The sequence below is a fragment of the Vanessa atalanta genome, chromosome 16, assembly GCF_905147765.1.
Source record: "Vanessa atalanta chromosome 16, ilVanAtal1.2, whole genome shotgun sequence".
Lineage (NCBI taxonomy): Eukaryota > Metazoa > Arthropoda > Insecta > Lepidoptera > Nymphalidae > Vanessa > Vanessa atalanta.
Genome location: NC_061886.1, coordinates 4,949,701 through 4,968,832, shown reverse-complemented (window position 1 = coordinate 4,968,832; position 19,132 = coordinate 4,949,701). Strand labels below are relative to the sequence as shown.

General features: G+C 32.5%; 1 protein-coding gene across 3 annotated transcripts in view; it reads right to left on the bottom strand.

The window, feature by feature from the left end:
* The window catches only part of LOC125069793 (probable G-protein coupled receptor CG31760), a 75,930-nt gene that overhangs the window by 38,735 nt on the left and 18,063 nt on the right, over positions 1-19,132 (bottom strand). For all 3 annotated transcript variants that reach the window (XM_047679371.1, XM_047679369.1, XM_047679370.1), the window contains exon 2: positions 5,628-5,653. The gene's annotated coding sequence lies outside the window, so the exon portion shown is untranslated. The remainder of the gene's footprint in view (positions 1-5,627; positions 5,654-19,132) is intronic.

Genomic DNA, 19,132 nt, shown 5'->3' with positions numbered 1-19,132 from the left:
ATTTTCCTGAGGAAACCGTTGAGTTCGAGATAACCTCATTTCCTGAGCAACGGCAAGCCTATTTCATCCTGAATAAAAGCCTGCACGTAAATTAATTTCTTTTCAGTGCGATAAGTAAATCTTATTTGTTATCGTATTTGCAGTTTTAAACGTGAAATTGAGTTGTAGAACAATGTAATCAATTATTGGAATACAAATGAGAATTTGTCAAGTTTGTAACTATGCACAAAATATGGTAAAAATCTACATTTGCTCGAGAAAGAACAACAATTGAGCAGTATCATAATTCTCATTATCCGTCACTGACAATTCATTAACTCTCATTGGAACTGCAGAGCACCATTTTCTTCATCACCCGAGTTATATCATAAACACAGTCTCCAAAACAATTAAGAAAAAATAGAAAATGTAATAAAGTATATATAGTATATCTAAGTAAGAGATATATAAGTAGATCCGAGATGGCCCAGTGGTTAGAACGCGTGCGTCTTAACCAATGATTTCGAGTTCAAACCCAGGCAGGCACCCCTGAATTTTCATGAACTTAATTTGTGTTTATAATTCATCTCGTGCTCGGCGGTGAAGGAAAACATCGTGAGGAAACCTGCATGTGTCTAATTTCAACGATATTCTGCCACATATGTATTCCGCCAACCCGCATTGGAGCAGCGTGGTGGAATATGCTCCAAAACCTTCTCCTCAAAGGGAGAGGAGGCCTTTAGCCCAACAGTGGGAAAATTTACAGACTGCTAATGCTAAAAAAAAGTAAATCTTTCCCCTAAAATCTCTTTTTCCAATTCGTATACTACTGATAAACTCGTCAAGTCAGGTTTCGAATATTCCAAAAAAAAGGAGAATATTAAAACAATGGATCACTAAGAGTTTATTGAAATGTTTACGAAATCAAATCAATCAAAGAAACTAAAAAGGTACCCTAATTATAAAATTCTCGACATACAATAAAAACGATACATATTTTTTTTTTCTAATATTCTAAAAATTTTTTCCAAAGAAAAAAAATAATGCAGTTAAATAACACACAACAAACTATAAGAAACGTGCATCAATATATATTATTTATTTGTCAATGTCGCTTCTAATCTAGCTGGTAAAATTAACCATCATGCCACAAACTTATTCCACCGCACCATCAGTAAAGAACGTATCCTCTATTATTATGGAACAAACAGATTCTGACGAAATCGTTACAGTTATTAAGAGTTTACGACCAAAATTCCACTACTGGTTGGGATGGGATCTCATCGGACATAATTAAAAGGTACTTACAAACTCTAGCACTTATCCTCTGCCGTATTAAGCAATGCTTCTACATTTCCAAGATTATTCAAGTAAACTATAGTAATTTCTATATACAATGGAAAAAACAATTATTAATTATCGTCTTATTGCAATTTTAAAGGCTTTGTCGAAGGTTCTTGAACGTTTAGTGTATAAAAGACTTGTCTGTTAGATCAAACAATGTTGTGTAATTTCTTTCGAAAAATTTGGTTTTAAAAACAAAAGTACAACAGATGCCATCCATGAGCTTGCCAGTTACATAGTCAAATATCATAATAACGGATACAAATCTCTTACAGTATTCCTAGACCTTGCTAAAGCATTTGACACCATTTTTATTTCCACACTCTAACTGACTCAAATACTAGACGTCAGAGGTACCTACACAAAACAATTTCTTTTGCAGCTATTTTACTGGTCGTATTTTATATTACTAAAATCAACAATCATCTTAGTGATGAGCCTTCGATTTCTCTCGGCGTTCTACATAGTTGTATTTTGGGTCATATGTTATTTAGTTTTTTTTTTATAAATGTACTTTAGAAATCCTTATATCTAATGGACAAATTATATCCTTTTTACGATCATTTTCATGAGAAAATTTTGGTTGGAACTCCAACCTATAGCCCTGCATGAACTGACTTCCGTCCTTTATCTCATAATTAAAGCTTCTAAATCTAAGCTTGTGACTTTCCAATCCAGTAGTGATCAAGCTTAATTCTTATTCGAAAAAGCCTTGTGCATTTTCCACCATCTTGAAAAAATGGTTAAATTAAGATTTATTATAATTCATTTTTTAATTTTTATTCATTTTAATTCTCAGTTCATTTGTATTTCTAAATGTAAGTAATGACTGGACTGTTAACGTAATAGAGCAAAATATATAACCAATATTATTTTAAACAAATATTAGTTTTACGTTCGACTTCCAACGCTATTCAGGGGCTTTCAATGCTACTCGTAAAATTCGTTGTTCAACAGGATCGTTATTAATTGTTAAAAATTAGAAATTATTTGACGTCAACTAGTATTACTGTTTGTATTTGCTATAGTCATTTTATTTAAGTTTGAGTTCAGTATAGACTGAGATGCACTATCAGATATAACTATTGGATTTATTCTGTAAACTATTACCAAATCCATGAGGTAGACCATCTAATTCTACAGATTGGTTTAGTTAAATATCTTTGTTACGAACCACGAAATTTTATCTATCATTCGACATTTTACAGTATTATGATGTATAAAGCGTCTGGAAAATTAAAAGTACTCAATAAGTAATGAGATTTAAGACTAAATGGATATTTAATAAAATACAGCATGATGAACACTATCGATCTCGTTAAATAGCTTACTCACATTTATGTTTGTACATTCTCTTAAACGTGACAATTTTAGACTGAATAGTGAATACTTTACTATAAAGGTTAGAAATAACTTTTCATGGCTACATAAGAAGTGACTCATGACGTGTTTTCGTTTCAACAAGCAATGAATGATTTTCTCGAGGGACGAACGAAGCATATAAAATATGCTTCTTCTTATGAGGTCAGATATAAAAGAGGTTTACCTAAAAACTGTTTTAAATTTTTTCGGCATTTATATGTTTGGTAGCGTGACGTTGAATATATGTAAATCTCAGTTTACTCTTGCCATATGTTACTCTGGGACGCTATCAGAAAACTACCCGATTCGCACATCTAAAGTATTTTGTGTATCTGATACCTATACAGAATTTATTTAACAATCTGTATCTGTAATTCAAATTTCAAAATAGATTAAAAATTAAGTATTTTTAGTTTATTTTACCAATTATTATATTATGATAATGCCTTCAAGATATCCCAATTGTAATGCTCAGGAAATTAGACATGATATTTCAGTATATGATAATAAACCGATTTTCTTTGAATATATTACACGTTACCCAAACATAGAACGAAACGAATACTCACTAATAAACCTCCTCCATCTATTCGGCGGGCATCACGGGATCGCTTTCGCATGCTACCGCGACCCAAAAGCTACCCGAATTTTCCCATTATTCCTCTTAAAAACTCCGAATTCTTCTTCTTAACTCGACATGCTCTACTCAGATGAAGGGTATTTAATGGAATCACATTTTTAACAAAGACGAACATTCTTATGGACAGAGTCTTATAGTACTAAATAAATAATAATAACGTTAAGTTTTGTACCATTATATTGTTACACTTTTAGATGAGGTTATATTGAAGAAGAATTTAAGATTCCAAGAATATTAACAGCAAGAAAACATGAACAAGTTTATAACATATTTGAAAGAATCGTGTCCATCGTGTAAATTTATCCAAGTTACTTCTAAAAAAACGTAAAAGAAGTTCAAAACCTTTTCCTCTCCAAAGTAAATGAAAATATTTCGATAAACTTTTCCAAAGTTTCAAACTTGTAGTGGAGTCAACTTAAGTCGTAATTACAGTTTGAAGTTCTAAAGTCAATTACCGGGCTAGTGAGTAAACAGTAACATTAGCGAGTTTTAACAACTAACACTTTAATAGGTAGCCTTGCATTTTTCTCATTGACGGTTTAACCATTACCAGTTTCCAATATATTGGCTCGTGTATGAGGGGGGAGGCGGGTGCATATGTCAGTTGATCCCTTTTCTATTCCCCTGACAACGTGCATTATTTTCTTTTTTGTTGTATATTAAGGCAGACTGGCAGATGGGCAACTGATGGTAAATAGGCTTCTTCGACTATAGATATGGGCTCTATGAAAATGTTAATTAAACCTTGCATTGCCCGTACCCCAACAACTTTGGGAGCTATGATGCTATGTCTCGTGTGCCTGTAGTTACACTGGCTCACTCAATTTCAAACCGGAACACACCGATACTAAGTATTACTGATTTGCGGTATTTTATGATGATGAGATGAGCTTTCATAAAGACCTACCAAAGAAAGTATGATGCTGAGTAGTACAGATGTGAGTATTGTGTCAAAAAAACAAATAAACAAACTAAATAAAGCATTTCAAATATTAGTTTGAATTAATTTTGAAAATTATAAAAATAAATAATAATAAAACACTTTAGAAGAAATATTAATCGCTGTTGACATCGTCCATGCACCACCAACCTTGGGAGCTATGACACTACGTCTATTGTTATTGTATTACACTAGCTCACTCATCCTTCAAACTGGAATACAATAATACTAAGTATTGCTACTTGGCGGTAGAATATGTGAGTGTGAAACTGGCTTGCACAATTGAGTATTAAGTTTTGAGTGAAGTAATGTTGTTATGTTCGATTATTTTTTAGCAAATTGTAAACAAATAAAACGAGATCCAGGGGGATTATTGCAACTGAAGATAACATATTTAACTTATGACCCGAGAGAAATTACTTTATCACAATAACTTACTAACTTATTGCATCTACTTTCATTTTATTCCGCATGTTTAATAAATCAAGCGAGATAAATGAGTTTGTTAATTTTCAACGCTGCCTCATGAGCCATTATGCGTTTATTTAATTTATTTACAATGTATACACATATTAAAGTCTGTACTTAACGATATATTTTTATAATAAGCATAATATTCATTAATAAATAGAACCTTTATTCATCAGTCACGTAAATAAATTTTAGAATTCAAAAATTGTAATACTGATATTCCTATCCGATTTACCCAACCATTGGTGGGTCGTTTAAGAAGAAGGTTCCTTGTGAAATAAGGAATAGCACATAAAACGTTAAACAAACGAAGGCGGCGATGCAATGATGTAACAGCTCATATTGTTGCTAATGTGAGTGAGTGAGAAAGCTGTATTTTTAAAAATACCTCCTCTTTTTGTCTCACTTAATCGATATTCAAATTTAAAGTACGACCAAATATATAAAATGTTAATTTTCTAGATAAGACACATTCAATTTTAGATAGATATGCTAAACTACTTACGCTATTTAATATATTGTCTTGGAAATATTTTAGTACGAATTGCCTATATTAATTTACAATAATTTTATTTCTATTACCATTCTCAAATCTAGTATAGATATTATAATACTGAAGTGTTTGTATGTGTGATTGGTTGGACGCGCTAATCACAGGCACCACTGGTTCGATTTGAAAAATTCTTTCAGTGTTAGATAGTCTATTTGTTGAGGCGGGTTATACCAATAAGAGCTGAGATTAAATGAGAAATGTTGCAAAAACATGGGAATATTATTCCTTTTGAAAGCAAAAATCCACGTTTTACAGAATCTGTAATATAGCCGAATTTGGGACGAGCAACTAATATTTTATTTTACATAAAGTGACTGTAACTTAAGAATATTACTTACCGAAAGTGTTCAAATCATTATTGGATCTGAAAAAAATAATAATATCAATTTACATGTATGTAAATATTAATAAATAAATAATTAATTCTTATACATAAAATAATTTAATATTACTGACTCATGACTACTATTTAAAAGTAGCCAAGATGGCCCAGTGGTTAGAACACGTGCATCTTAACCGATGATTTCGGGTTTAAACCCAGGCAAGCACCACTGATCTTTCATGTGTTAATTTGTGTTTATAATTCATCTCGTGCTCGGCGGTGAAGGAAAACATCGTGAGGAAACCTGCTTGTGTCTAATTTCAACGAAATTCTGCCACATGTGTATTCCACCAACCCGCATTGGAGCAGCGTGGTGTAATATGCTCCATACCTTCTCCTCAAAGGGAGAGGAGGCCTTAGCCGAGCAGTGGGAAATTTACAGGCTGTTAATGTAATGTAATTAATATCAGTTTAAGAAATATTTTTAGAAAATAAATTAATAATTAGAAAAATTTAATTTAAATCTACATTATTTATCAAATCTTTTGTATAGACCAAGGTATGTTGCGCGACTATATAAATAGCAACAGGAACGTAGACCCATGTCGATCCGTAACTCTCGCAGATTCATTTCATCTCCAACTTGTAAATGTGCTGCGATACGAGAGCAGCTAACAGCCCGCAAATGAAATGAAGCCTGATATGAAGTATTCACGAGGGTTTCAGTAAACGACGACTTTTTTAATTTTACGAGAATTTTATACTGTGAACGAGTGTCTTCGCTTTGATTTTCTACCTATTTTTTTTAAATACAAATCATTTATTTTGTTATAAAAATGTTATTGTATTTTTTAAATAATAGATGTGTTTTGTTTTTGAATTGAAGTGTACGTTATATCGAATCAAAAGAAATGTTCTATAATATAGATTTATTTCTAAAATTATAGTAAACTTAATAAAGAAAGTTCTAAATAATAATATGAAAATAAATTTTATATTTTTAACGTAACCTACATTTTATTACGTGCTCTTTAGTACAACATAAATCTATTGAGCGTTGGTGTACGTCAAACTAAATCCATTTAAAGCCTTCATGAGGCGTTTTATTCAATATATTCAGGAGGTATTGGGATTTATAAATTTAATTCCGCTAATCTTAAGATACGGTCTGACGTAAAATTTAGCGACTGGGAACACCGCTGGGCTTTGAGCACAGATGCCCGTGCAGAAAGGAGGTGGACTCTTTCGGTTTACATGGTCTCTCTTGTCCAAGGAATTCAGGTTGGCGTTTTTATGAGAACCGTGGCGTTTCTCTTACTGATACAATAAAAAGGGCTCTTGCCACCATCAACGTTCCTGCTCTTACTGAGCCCCGTGGAATTAGTCGTGATGATGGTAAGAGACCTGATGGACTGACATTGTTTCCCTAGGAACGAAGACAGGCCCTTGTGTGGGATGCTACATGCGTTGACAAGTTAGCCGTCTCATATACGAGAATAAAATGTTAAGAGCTGGTGCCACTGCGGAAAAAGCTGAATCAAAAAAACGATCTAAATATTAGTCTTATGTCAAAATACTTTGTTGTCGCCGAAACACTTGGTTCTTGGATTAAAGGTGCAAAAAGTTTAATTAAAAGTATAACACCTTGCCTTATTGCCTCCACTGGTGACAGGGGGGCTGGTTCGTTTTTTGCTGAGATGATCGGAATTGCGATTCAACGGGGAAATGCTGCTAGCATTCTTGCCACCATTTCACGCGATCATGATATATGCAGTAACTATTTTTAATTCATATCTGTATATATTTAAGGACTTAATATTAATAATTTTTATGTTAATAAATGTAACTGGAATGTATTTGAAATGTATTTTTCGAGAATTTACTCTGTGACGGGGCTTTGTGCAAGCCCATCTGGGTACGTACCACCCACTCATCATATATTGTACCGCAAAACAAAAATAGTGGCAGGCTCAAAACATTTCAGCTCCTAAGGTTGGTAGCACATTGGCGATGTAAGGAATGGCTAAAAATTCTTACGGCACCAGTTTCTATAGACAGTGGTGACTAGTTAACTTCAGGTATCTTATTCTCGTCCGCTTACCTACGCTATAAAAAAGGTAGGTAAACTGACAAGTGGACCATCTGATGCTAAGTAATAACCGGTCACTCCTCCCCATAAAATCAGCACCGTAGGAAATGTCAACCATTCCAAACATTGTATAATTTAAAAGAAAGAATTGGTTAAAAAAAAACCATTAGTAGTATTGTGCTAGTAAACAATATTCTAGGAAGAATGTTAAAATTCAAACTAAAACTCAGTTTTAACAAAATATGTAGTTTTCCATTAATTAATCCATACATGAACATACAAAAACACTTCTCGAACTTAGGTGTTATCATATATTATAATTATCATATGCCTAAATCGTGTTTATAATTCATCACCATCATAAGACATCGTAAGGAAACTAGTATGAGGTCAGGAGATGAGGTAAGCTCCAAACCTTCTTCTTGAAAATTATAGGCCTTAGTCCAGCAGTGGTACATATTATACAAATTTTCACTTTACTTTAACCAAACTAAAGCCAATTAAGTAAAATTAATGTTCCAACAAGCCTAAGGAGCTTTGTCTTAAGTGAATTAAAATTCTCCGTAATAACTAAGATTACGTTGAATTACGAGAGTTTTGTTACTGGAAGTTTCTATAACAAATGAAAAAGTTTTAATCGTTTTGAAAGGCGTTTTTTTTCTTTTGTTTCTGATGAAGTTTAGCGACGAAACAAAGTTTGCGCGAATGATTTCTTTGCAACAATAAATGCATGCTTCATTATCGTCGGACAGTAAAAAAAAGGCTATTAGTATATTTGCATTTTTTTTAAACTACTTATAGTGTATGTCGACATACGTGAAAAATTCATCTGATTATGTAATTGCTCGTAACTTTATACAACACGATATTTAAATCTTTACTAACATGAAAAAGACTTAAGAGTTTGTTCGTGTATGGAAAGAGCGAATATCTGTAATGCACATTATTTCTCCATTTGATAAATAATTTTAAAAGAAAGTTATAGACTATTTAAAACTACGCTACGGCATACTGAGGCACAAGAATTTCTATCGCGGGTGAAACTGCGCGGCGCAACTACTTTATAATAGGGAGTTTTGTTATAATACAGAGCGTGGTCAATGGACTAGTAACTAGATTATGAGGCAGGTCACGTGGCCCTGGATTAAATTTTAATAAATATAAAATACATCATTGATTTTTTAATCTTTATATTTTCAATAGCAGACCTGGATTAGGAATTAGTTAGTGACACTCTCGCACTTCAGTGATAACGTATTACTGTTGCTCTTGCACCTTGTCAGCCTCCGATCGTGCCAGATTGTCGATTTATGGGATTATGAGTGCTAGGAAATATTACATTCGTATTTGGGCAATATAGTATCACCTGCGCAGATGGCTATTGTCTTTGAATTAATATTATCATAGGAAATTTAAATACAATGAATTAATTTTCGCTCATCTACAGAGCCTTCTCAAGCTATGCTGGGACCCTTGGGCACCCATGAATTTGGGGCCCCTTTGGTAGATATTTACTACCATGTACAAATAATTTGCTTTAGGCCAGGCCTTAAGTATAGTTCCTAATAAACGGTGCGGTAATTTTCGTATATTCGTAGGAATCTGATTGTTTGTACAATCTTATGGCTATTTTATAGCCTTTTTTGATAAATATGTTAATTATTTCTTACAAACATATCACTTTCGAAAATATACATTCAACAGTAAAAGCAGTCAACGTGAGAACAAACGTCTGAAAGAAATTGTTGGTTCTTCTGGGCCCTCGCAGGATGGGGACCTGGGCACGTGCCCCCTGTGCCCTATAGTAAAGACGGTAATGCTCATCTAGTAATACCGAAGCACGGTAGGCCAAAATAGGTCAATTCTACGTACTAATAAGTTTTTCTATGATTCCTTACTTATAGTTTAGTACCTATTTATTATTACGGTAAATTAAACGAATTGTTAGGACCTACATTCGTTAATTTTACCATAATAATCATTGTATTTCTATAAATTATACGACGAACGCCAGCGTAATAAGGAACTTGAAATTTTAGATTTCATGATGATTAATGACTTAGATAAGCACCGGATTAAGGAATGCTTAGAGACTATGTTTTAATTACAGATAGTTCAGTCTAATTCAGTCTTAGTCTTCTCTGTCGTGCTTCTGTAAATAAAATTTAAATAAAAATACATATACAGAAACACAATTAGAAAGAGACAAAATCTATACATGTAATCGACGAATCTGAAAGTTGATCACTGGTCGGAATTCATTGTTAATAAAAAAATAAGGTATTTTGATTCGAAAGATAGGATAAAAGAGACTCAGTTGAACGATCCTTTTCATAATTACAATGACAAAACTTTTATTCTAAAAGACCGTAAACGCCAGAACTACGTCATATAAAAGCCGAGTTTCTCTATGCAAAGTCCCCATTAGCGGTAGGAACTACTATTAGGCAGGTACTTTGGCAGGTAGCAGGTAGTTAATTGTATAAAATTGCTTCCCAATAAATGTTACAGCATAGAGCGTATTTTATTCGTATTTATTCACATCATACATTGCCAGACACGCTATACCATATCAAAGTTGAATTTTATTCTTGGGTAAACTAGCAACAGATGAAGGTCGTTAGTAGCGAGACAGTTTCGACAGCTCTAACACCGTACCAGACAATGTTGAGGTGCATCATTAGGTGCGAACGGGAAGACAATATAATGATCCCCTATCATTCGAGTAAAGATGGAAAAATAAGTATTCAACTTAAATAATTAATAAAAAAATATTGGGCCTCACATATTCTACCGCCAAATAGATATACTTAGAATTGTTGTCTTTGAAAAGCCGGCCGGTCTAACTACCATTAAAAGGCATTTTAGTTCCCGAGGTTGGTGATGCTTTGGCGTTGTGAGTGTTTTTAATACATATTTCCAAAAGTACTAATTCCTATGGGTGGTGGTATCTAGTTATCATCAGGTGGCCTATTTTCCCGTCGGTCTAGATAGACAGTAAAAAAAAAAGTTGTTGTTTTTCTTGGAAGAAGTCTTACACAAATATTTTCAACAACAATTAAAGCCGTATAATGAATAAAAGCATTTAAACGAAATCGTTTATTATAAATAGACCGGTCTACTTAAACGTCTGTTGGAAAAGCACTTAAAAACTTTAAATCGAGCGCGTATATTTAATACTTATATCTTTTAAGCCGCACTGCAAGCAACTGAGAAGTATGGCATGGAACTCTAAGAGAAAAGATCCTAACAAGAGCCGACAAGTTGTAAATAAAAACATAAGAGCCGCACAAAAGAGGCAATACTTTGAAAATAAGCTTTCTCCGTATAAAATATGCATTTACATAATAATGTCATTTGAATAATGCATAGCCTAGGACTAGACTATTGATTGCTACTGATTGTTTATTTTTATTGCAAGTCGTATTGCGATTAGGTTTTTTTGAAAACGTTTAGACGTTCGTTATCGTGAATTACAATATAGATACTAGAAGTAGGCTGAAATAATAATAAGACGTACTATCACGAAAATGTTGGTATAGTTTGCGTGTAAACAATTGCTTTGGACGTTCTTGATTATGAAAGACTTTGGTGGGAAAAGACTGATAAAATACCTAATACATTCTATAAGTTAAATTTCCGGTTGGATTGAGTTATTACTCAAGTTTTATACACGCAATATAAAAAAGTTTTATTAAATACTTCTTTAGCTTTTTTGTGGTTAGTGTCAGCTATTGGGTATAAAAAAAGTAACCTTTTTTTCTTGGAGTTTACGATTGCTTCATAACGTTCATCAAATTCGGTACAGTGTTTGAAACTGACAAACAAAGTTACTTTCGCATTTATAATATCAGTATAGATTATTGAAAGCAACTTTAGGCGTCGAATCTATAGTTTAATAAACAAATTTACATTTAACGCAGTTGTCATTACTATCTGCATAAGAAATTTATGCACGGCAAAATCTAATCATAGAAAGTTAACACAAAGAATTTCGTAACGTTGTCTGTCTGTAACGGTTCTATTAAATACACGCTAAAACCAGAGGGCTCGTTCCTAGCTAAAAATCGTTTAAATTGATTCCTAACTCTGATTCACGATAAAACTGCTGAAACTGACAGCAAATTGCATTTACTTTTATCATTCGCCGACCAGCATCGTAGATACATTTTGATTTTATATGACGCAATATGACCTTTATTTCAAGCACCGTAAGGTTTAATAATTTATACGAAGGCGTTTCAGTTTCAGCTCAACCGAATGATCTAATATTAGGCTACTATCTGCGGATTTCTTGGAAGTCCTAACATGAAATTTTATTTCCTACTCTATAATATTTATAGCAAAAAGGCATCTTGATGTTTATGGGGATGTATACATAATAATATATAAACACATTTCGCTTTCAATTGTTTAAACTTGATTTTAATTTAAGATGCTAAGTTACATGTATCTGCAATAAGTGACCCATCACTTTATCTGTAAAACAGAACACGCTAATAGTGTCGGTTTTTTTTTGGTATAATATCCGACGAAAGAGGTACTACACCCAGACGCTAATTTAAATAACGCACAAACCGTTGCATTGTGTATATTATATGCTTATTTGAAATATAATATATTGCACTTATCGACACATGCGGTCTAGACATTGTTAACTTTTTACTTTCGTTTTGCAACAGAATTGCTAGATAGAAAACCCATGTCATTTTTATTGGCCCCACCCGGATTCGAATCTCAGACCTCAAGATGTGCTAACATATGTATTTCTAGTCAGTTAAAAAAACTTACCCTACGGTCAATTTCAAAATAGCTTTTAGTTTTTTTCTATTATATTTTATAGTTATATATTATATGTAGTTTCACGAGCAAACTGTTCTTCCTAAAAACGTATCCGATTTATCTGTCCTTTGTATTCCTGTATTTGTTTGTCGGGTTGACACGCACACAAATATATATATTCATACACATATATATTCACATACCTTTGCATGTATATATATGTGGGTTAGAGGAATACACGTTCAATTGTTTAGCTTGTTTATTGAAGTATCAATGTTAATATAATGTATGATATAATATACATTAAGCTACAAGGAAAATTAAAAAAAAGTTAATCATATAATCAAATTATTTTTTTTGCTGTCTTTACATTTATTTTAATCATCTCACGCACACAAAGATATCTTGAAAGGCCGAGCGTCACTCAATACTGGAGGGACGCGCCTTTGTGAGTGAATACATTTGTTATTTCCTTGGACATTTGATTGATTTGACTTTTTGACAAAAACTCAATTAATAACCTTATCATTATCATTTGTATCGATATTTCTAATTACATTCCACGCACAAAAAAATGTGGTATTATGTAATAAAATTGGATACTTCTCTGTCTTTTATAATCTACGTAAATACAACACGTAATATTGTATAGGGTCACGCATTTAATTGAATAGTGAGAGATTTGGATGTCTAGCAGAGTAAATATAATTTTAGATGCATTTGTCGATAACAACTTACGTACTATACATATTTATTGTAAAGAATTAATTTACTTTTTATAACATACTATAATTATTGATATTTATGTATAAATACCTAAAATTTACGGATATTATAAATGCGTAAGCTTGGCTTGAATGGATGGATAGTTACACAATCACGCCAGAACGGCTGAACGGATGAGATTGAAAAAAAAACACTTTCTATATAAATGTTAATGGTGGTACACGTGCTATATATTGATATTGGTATATTTGTTCGAGATTAATAAACTTCGACAAGGTTTGACCGATTACCATGAAAGCTGACACAAATAAGTTTTCATGGGAAAGGTTTTATATTTCCAATTTGTCGTAACTCACCGCTAGATGTCGTCATAGAATATAGTATTCTATACCGTGCCAACAAGTCGCCATGGTCATTAGTATATACACGAATGATAAGTAATTTTCACTAGTAGAATATAATTTAGATTTTTAATCAGCAGCTTGGTGGTAGAGCATTGTGTATGCTGGTCTGCGTAGGTACCTCCCTCTCGCCATATATTCTACCGCCAAGCAGCAATACTCGTTATTTAAGTGTTTTAGTTGGGAGGATGTGTGAGTCAGTGTAACTACAGGCACAAGGAACATAATATCTAAGATACCAAGACTGGTGGTGCATTAATGATAAGAACGGATTTTACGAAACTACACCCCTAAAGGGGCCGTTTTACCCCTTGGAAGTTTGTGTTTTATAAATTTCGCGCGGGTAAAACCGCATTTTCAGTAAGTTATTATATAATCTCGTTTCATAATTGTAAAATATTTTGTGTCGCAGATAAAGCCACGCGATAAGTGTTGTTGTAAAACAAAGTAAAACTTAAAGCGCGCTTAAGTTCATTTTAATAATATTCATTGTATTGCAGGAAAGTGGTAAGAGGCTGTGACCGAAGCTCTGTAAATAATATTGTTACGTGTTTTGAAATGGTCTTGTTGATATTCTTGAAATGCAATCTCCTTGTTATAAAATTTCTATTTTAACATTACTAAGTATTTCGCTCAATAATAATTCATCAACAATAATTATAACAATGCAATGCGAAATGTGTTTATATTTTTACCTCATATTTTTGTATATTTTAAATTATACATAATTAAAGAATTATTTCAAAAACGATTATTATAGTATCTTTTTAACATATCTAAAGCATCATGATCTAGTGGTTACTGGAAAGCTTATCCCAGCCGATCCCAGAGTACTGGGCCTTAGTAAACTTCGAATCAGGGTCATCATTTATTATTGACTATTTCCGTTAACTAATTCTCTGTAGCAGTCGGAAGTTTGGAAGTTGGCAGCTAACTCTCAGGGCTGGATTATCCAGTAGACAGGGAAGGTAACAGCCTAGGAGCTACGCATCACCTATAGGCTCCTAGAACCTATGGGCTTTGGGCTTCGGACATGGCTGTTTCGGTAAGTACCTGCAGGGGACATCGAGGTGGGCCAACCGTCGGCGTCACGGTAGCATGTACCGCTTGTACATCCCGTGATTTCCCTCAAAGATACGGAGTGGATACCATCCCCGAAAAGACGGCATAGTCTTTATTTAAATATACATACTTACATATATTTAACATATATACACTAATTCGAATTTAATGACTTGTGTATTTTGATAAATAAGAAAAATTTGCATTTAACGTAAATGAAAATATCCATTGTATTGATGTAGCTTTTGTTATAAAAATGGAAAAGTTTAATCAAATTTAATGGAAACTAGATCATGTGTTCATTGTCTATTTCGTATTATATGTGAATGATTTAGATATGATAACACATACAATTACATGCAAATCTACTAATAAAGGATTGAGTCTCGAAATGTGTCAATACCGATGCAAATGTGTGTGTGACTTCCGAAAATCGATCTGATTATAAAAACTTCAGTAACTATATAAACATATAAAGTTTTATTCTGTAGTTATAGAAACTTTTATCAGAAGCTGTAGATAGTTGCAATAATTTTACGATAATTTAAAGCGAACGATATTATAAATTATTCGTAATATTTGAATATTGGTGATTGCTTCATCCTATTAGTGTGAAATGCTGTTTATTTTCATTAACGAGAACCCAATTAAAATAATTGACTAATGATATGTTATGTAGAATGAACGTTGGCGGTTATATTAACAAATAACACAATATTTTTTTTTATTTTAAATAGATTTATTTAATTTCTTAAAATGACTTCTAAAGCGACGTTTCCATAAAAAGAAAATTGTCAATTATTATGATTTTTTAAACGATTACTTAACTCGCAATTAAAATGTCATTTAAATTTAGTTTTTGCATAATGCAATATGCATACAATTACATATTTTTTTTGTAGAATCGTAACAGTAGCGTGTCCAGAAAATATCGACTACTACATGTCTGCTATGCGTTCACTGACTCACCATTTCATAGCCGTTTGTGACACGTAAGAAAGACTATTGTCTTTATTTCATCAGCACGGATAGTGCTATAGGTATATATAGTTTAAATGGCGAAACGGATGTCTATGCGAAGAAGAAATTCATTAATATACACACATGATTGATGATGTACACACAAACACACACATACTTATACTTGCTGCAAAATAAACATAAATATAACTCATAAAAACATAATGAGTAAACTTTTCTTATTGCACAAAATGAATAAATACAATATTTAATGAATAAAGTTATTATTTTATTTCCTTTTCAACGTATCAGCGCATTCGGAGATAAAAAAAATGTTTAAAAGAACGCATAAGTATAAAAAAGTTTCTGGCGAGCTGTTTGAGATACATCAACATTGTGTAGGTTACACTGGTATCGCACTGGTTCCAATTATCGTGAGGAAGCCTCTGGATATGTCGAATTAAATTCTGCAACCAATTCACTGTAGAGAATCGTGATGGAATAAGCCCTAAGCTTTGTCCTTACCAGGAAACCACAAAAGTGTATTGTGGTCCGGGCCGAATTATAATAGCCGAGTGAGACATTTTTGTTGTTAAAACCATTCATTCTTTTCGTACGCCTCAACCATTAAAATGGCTCACGAATTATAATTATATTAAAGAAAAACAAAAGCCTTAAAATATAATCAAGAATTTATGTATTTTTAAACAGTTCAGCTGGAATGGAATATTACGAGAGTAAACAAATAAATGAGATTGCAAATGAAAACTGATCTACGTCAGTCGGAGGGAGTCATAATACATTTTTAATTACAGCGGTAACAATGCGACCTCAGTCAGCGTCACGGGTTAAAACATGAGCCCGGTTTTTTTTTTCAATTTGAGTAAATATAACCTTTTCTTTTATAAACACTTATCGTAATATAGTGATACAATAATCATAGAATTAAATAGACTGAATGAATGGATAAGAAAAATTTTGACTGTTTGTTTTTTTCCGCCTAAAAGTAAGTAATCGTTCGATAAGCAGGATACATGATACTTTTGCGATAAACAGAAAGTATATAATATAGTGCGCATTTTATGAAATCATGCTTGTTGTTTAATAAGTGAATTTATATGCGTATTGGATCAAGACTAAACTGCATTAGAGATATGGTATAGATTTAAGAAGTATTATTATTATTTAAATACCTATTATTTTTTTAAAACTGATAAGTATTGTAAGTTCTATTGCTCTAGATTTATAAGGGCATCAGAAATGTATTATGTTTTGTTTTTAAAAAAAAACTCTAGTCCAATGAAATTTATTTTTATAAGAAAACTATTTAAATTAGAATTCGACAAGAAATGACGCAACATACGTCTATATTCTTAAAGAGATGTAGGACGAGGACAAGACAAGGGGGGGATTACATAGGACAAGTGCAAAAAATAGAATAAGGTCGAAGTGCATTTGCAATACAGCTGCGGAGATGAGTAGAAAAGAAATAAGATAAAAACGAAATATCGCTAACACTTTTTTGTTTATGTAGACTTTTTGTTGAATTTGAAACACTTGATAGGGATTAAGTTTTCAAATGATTTATAATATTTAAATAATAGAAAGAATGACCTTAGCTTTTAGTGTATTGAGAAAAACATTTAAAAAAAATATTTCTTTTAAGTTTAAGATTGCGAAATATGGATATTGTGGGAAATTGGTGAAATTTCATTTTCCGAATTTAATGCATAAAAGATCCGAAATTAAACTTCGTAGTTTTATTCTATTTATACCTTAACATTATTATGCAATAAACAAAATACATTTACTTTTACTAATATAACATTATTACACTTCATAATCAACTATCTTTAAATAGATGACACGCGTTTCAACTACACGAGAATCATAAATGAAGATCACGAGCTCAAAGCCAGACAAACACCAATGAATTGTCACGATCTAAATTTGTGTTCATAATTCATTTCGTACTCGGCGGTCAAAAAGAACATCATGAGGGAAAACAGAGTAATAAAAAACTGCCATACGAGCTCCAAACCTCCCCACAAAAGGAGAGGATCCCTTGGGGCAGTGGGACATATATCTTTTAAGACGAAAAAGTGTAGAACTATTAAGGAATCTGCTCGACATAAGGAACGTAATTATAGCTATTAGTAGTCGTATATGATGTGTAACATTTGATATCTCGTCTTGGATACCACGATAAAATTATATCGCAAAATACATTGCTACCATTGGTGGCCAACTCTAGCAGCGCGCACGCTCATTGGTCAAATCAAATAGCGCGCGCTTTCCCGTCCGCCTGTTACACTTCCGTCCCTTTACACGACATCATTCCCACATGTGACAGGAAAATGAGAGGAAAGACACATAAAAATATTCTTACAAAATCATCGATGTTTTCCTCAAATTTTCAACTACTAGGCGAACACTAATAAATTATAATCCCTTAGAAAAAGGTTACATTTACATAAATCTTCGAAATTACTTGCCTTGTTGTTAAATACGACGTTACTATGACGAGTATATATTGAGAGATGGAGTAACTTCACCCTTATAAGCGAATGCGCTATTTCCGAGGACACACATAACAGGTTTTCCTGTTTACGAATACTGATTAAATGTTCTTCAGAAATGAATAGAATTCTTCAGAGTTTTTTTTTATCTACCAAATAATTTTGCATCAAGCTTATTATTATTTTATTTCATTAAGAATATCATTCACGTTATACCGTCTCCATCAGACGTAAAACATCGAAATTGATGGTTTTTAAAATGGATAAATAAATATTTAATAAAATAAATATATATTTCTTATTAATATAATAACATATAGGAACGAAGTATATGGCATACCCACCACGCACACATAAAAGAGTACATATATGGTCGGTGGAGAGGGTCATGATATCATAAGAGAGTGTCATGCCGTTCGCCGGAACGGAATACGGTCTTTCCCGCAATAAACGCCCATAGATTACATAATATATTTCACCTTAAAAATATAACGAATCAACACATTTAAATCACTGTACATAATATAGCAGCGTTACACCGATTACAATGTAATGTACTTTTTGATGAAGAAGCTTAGCGATACACGAATGCCAAATTTCATAATCGTTGAATATTAGACAATTTATCAAAGAACAGTATATAACCTTTTAATAATTTATTAATAACTTGTTGGTCTCAAATGCCCCTTTGCATTTATAAAAAATTGTTTCTATTCGAAATTCTCAAAAATTCATAAATACTTTTAGAACGTTAATAATATTAGGGAATATGTATAAAGCATAAACAGTCACTATCTTAATTATTTAAGTTTATTCCGTAATTAAAGTACATATCTCATATTGCTTGCGCAAATCTCCTGCAAAACAAATAACGTGCTGGTAGATGCCGCATTACCCTGAAGTAATTGAAACAAACGCAACAGCGTCGCTAAATACTTTTTCGCTGATTTTAAATGCAGCATTTTACGTTTTTTACATTTTG